General features: G+C 50.0%; 7 non-coding genes and 1 pseudogene across 7 annotated transcripts in view; all 8 read right to left on the bottom strand.

The window, feature by feature from the left end:
- The window catches only part of LOC128487845 (5S ribosomal RNA), a 119-nt gene extending 47 nt beyond the window's left edge, over positions 1-72 (bottom strand). Inside the window, exon 1 of the ribosomal RNA XR_008353303.1 lies at positions 1-72. This exon is cut by the window's left edge and continues 47 nt beyond it. This is a non-coding gene — a ribosomal RNA (5S ribosomal RNA).
- Positions 73-306: 234 nt separating this feature from the next.
- Positions 307-415, bottom strand: LOC128487248 (uncharacterized; annotated as a pseudogene).
- Positions 416-753: 338 nt separating this feature from the next.
- LOC128486276 (5S ribosomal RNA) lies at positions 754-872 on the bottom strand. Its single transcript, XR_008352582.1, has one exon. It is a non-coding gene; the product is annotated as a 5S ribosomal RNA (ribosomal RNA).
- A 224-nt stretch (positions 873-1,096) lies between these two features.
- On the bottom strand, positions 1,097-1,215 carry LOC128487851 (5S ribosomal RNA). The gene has a single exon (XR_008353306.1). It is a non-coding gene; the product is annotated as a 5S ribosomal RNA (ribosomal RNA).
- Positions 1,216-1,399: 184 nt separating this feature from the next.
- Positions 1,400-1,518, bottom strand: LOC128488459 (5S ribosomal RNA). The gene has a single exon (XR_008353872.1). It is a non-coding gene; the product is annotated as a 5S ribosomal RNA (ribosomal RNA).
- Positions 1,519-1,721: 203 nt separating this feature from the next.
- On the bottom strand, positions 1,722-1,840 carry LOC128486001 (5S ribosomal RNA). Its single transcript, XR_008352323.1, has one exon. It is a non-coding gene; the product is annotated as a 5S ribosomal RNA (ribosomal RNA).
- A 236-nt stretch (positions 1,841-2,076) lies between these two features.
- LOC128487862 (5S ribosomal RNA) lies at positions 2,077-2,195 on the bottom strand. The gene has a single exon (XR_008353311.1). It is a non-coding gene; the product is annotated as a 5S ribosomal RNA (ribosomal RNA).
- A 237-nt stretch (positions 2,196-2,432) lies between these two features.
- LOC128488432 (5S ribosomal RNA) overlaps positions 2,433-2,500 on the bottom strand; it is a 119-nt gene continuing 51 nt past the window's right edge. Inside the window, exon 1 of the ribosomal RNA XR_008353845.1 lies at positions 2,433-2,500. This exon is cut by the window's right edge and continues 51 nt beyond it. This is a non-coding gene — a ribosomal RNA (5S ribosomal RNA).

A 2,500-nucleotide genomic window follows, 5' to 3' on the forward strand; every position in this document is an offset into this window, starting at 1 on the left:
ACCAGGCCCAACCCTGCTTAGCTTCCGAGATCAGACGAGATCGGGCGCTTTCAGGGTGGTATGGCCGCAGGTGTGAAAGTTTTTTATTTTACTTCTCTTATTCTGTTGCTGTTGCTGTTGCTGCTGCTGCTGCTGCTGCTGCTGCTGCTGCTGCTGCTGCTGCTGCTGCTTGTCGTCAGACAGAAAGAATTATAAGCCCTGGGACAGAACAGAGAAGGTGAGAAGGTTCAAATAAGGGTTTAAAGCTTTGATGATGAGCAAGAAACACATGGCAAAAAGCTCTCCCCGGACTGTGAGAAAAGAAAAAGCCTACAACACCTGGTATTCCCAGGCGGTCTCCCATCCAGGTACTAACCAGGCCCAACCCTGCTTAGCTTCCGAGATCAGGCGCTTTCAGGGTGGTATGGCCGCAGGTGTGAAAGCTCTTTATTTTACTTTTCTTATTCTGCTGCTGCTGCTGCTGCTGCTGCTGCTGCTGCTGCTGCTGCTGCTGCTGCTGCTGCTGCTGCTGCTGCTGCTGCTGCTGCTGCTGCTGCTGCTGCTGCTGCTGCTGCTGCTGCTGCTGCTGCTGCTGCTGCTGCTGCTGCTGCTGCTGCTGCTGCTGCTGCTGCTGCTTGTCGTCAGACAGAAAGAATTATAAGCCCTGGGACAGGACAGAGAAGGTGAGAAGGTTCAAATAAGGGTTTAAAGCTTTGATGATGAGCAAGAAACACATGGCAAAAAGCTCTCCCCGGACTGTGAGATAAAATTAAAAGCCTACAACACCTGGTATTCCCAGGCGGTCTCCCATCCAGGTACTAACCAGGCCCAACCCTGCTTAGCTTCCGAGATCAGACAAGATCGGGCGCTTTCAGGGTGATATGGCCGCAGGTGTGAAAGTTTTTTATTTTACTTCTCTTATTCTGTTGCTGCTCCTGCTGCTGCTGCTGCTGCTGCTGCTGCTGCTGCTGCTGCTGCTTGTCGTCAGACAAAAAGAATTATAAGCCCTGGGACAGGACAGAGAAGGTGAGAAGGTTCAAATAAGGGTTTAAAGCTTTGATGATGAGCAAGAAACACATGGCAAAAAGCTCTCCCCGGACTGTGAGAAAAAATTAAAAGCCTACAACACCTGGTATTCCCAGGCGGTCTCCCATCCAGGTACTAACCAGGCCCAACCCTGCTTAGCTTCCGAGATCAGACGAGATCGGGCGCTTTCAGGGTGGTATGGCCGCAGGTGTGAAAGTTTTTTATTTTACTTCTCTTATTCTGTTGCTGCTGCTGCTGCTTGTCATCAGACAGAAATAATTATAAGCCCTGGGACAGGACAGAGAAGGTGAGAAGGTTCAAATAAGGGTTTAAAGCTTTGATGATGAGCAAGAAACATGGCAAAAAGCTCTCCCCGGACTGTGAGAAAAGAAAAAGCCTACAACACCTGGTATTCCCAGGCGGTCTCCCATCCAGGTACTAACCAGGCCCAACCCTGCTTAGCTTCCGAGATCAGACGAGATCGGGCGCTTTCAGGGTGGTATGGCTGCAGGTGTGAATGCTCTTTATTTTACTTCTCTTATTCTGTTGCTGCTGCTGCTGCTGCTGCTGCTGCTGCTTGTCGTCAGACAGAAAGAATTATAAGCCCTGGGACAGGACAGAGAAGGTGAGAAGGTTCAAATAAGGGTTTAAAGCTTTGATGATGAGCAAGAAACACATGGCAAAAAGCTCTCCCCGGACTGTGAGAAAAAATTAAAAGCCTACAACACCTGGTATTCCCAGGCGGTCTCCCATCCAGGTACTAACCAGGCCCAACCCTGCTTAGCTTCCGAGATCAGACGAGATCGGGCGCTTTCAGGGTTGTATGGCCGCAGGTGTGAAAGTTTTTTATTTTACTTCTCTTATTCTGTTGCTGCTGCTGCTGCTGCTGCTGCTGCTGCTGCTGCTGCTGCTGCTGCTGCTGCTGCTGCTGCTTGTCGTCAGACAAAAAGAATTATAAGCCCTGGGACAGGACAGAGAAGGTGAGAAGGTTCAAATAAGGGTTTAAAGCTTTGATGATGAGCAAGAAACACATGGCAAAAAGCTCTCCCCGGACTGTGAGAAAAAATTAAAAGCCTACAACACCTGGTATTCCCAGGCGGTCTCCCATCCAGGTACTAACCAGGCCCAACCCTGCTTAGCTTCCGAGATCAGACGAGATCGGGCGCTTTCAGGGTGGTATGGCCGCAGGTGTGAAAGTTTTTTATTTTACTTCTCTTATTCTGCTGCTGCTGCTGCTGCTGCTGCTGCTGCTGCTGCTGCTGCTGCTGCTGCTGCTGCTGCTGCTGCTGCTTGTCGTCAGACAGAAAGAATTATAAGCCCTGGGACAGGACAGAGAAGGTGAGAAGGTTCAAATAAGGGTTTAAAGCTTTGATGATGAGCAAGAAACACATGGCAAAAAGCTCTCCCCGGACTGTGAGAAAAGAAAAAGCCTACAACACCTGGTATTCCCAGGCGGTCTCCCATCCAGGTACTAACCAGGCCCAACCCTGCTTAG

This window comes from Spea bombifrons, chromosome 3 (assembly GCF_027358695.1).
Source record: "Spea bombifrons isolate aSpeBom1 chromosome 3, aSpeBom1.2.pri, whole genome shotgun sequence".
Lineage (NCBI taxonomy): Eukaryota > Metazoa > Chordata > Amphibia > Anura > Pelobatidae > Spea > Spea bombifrons.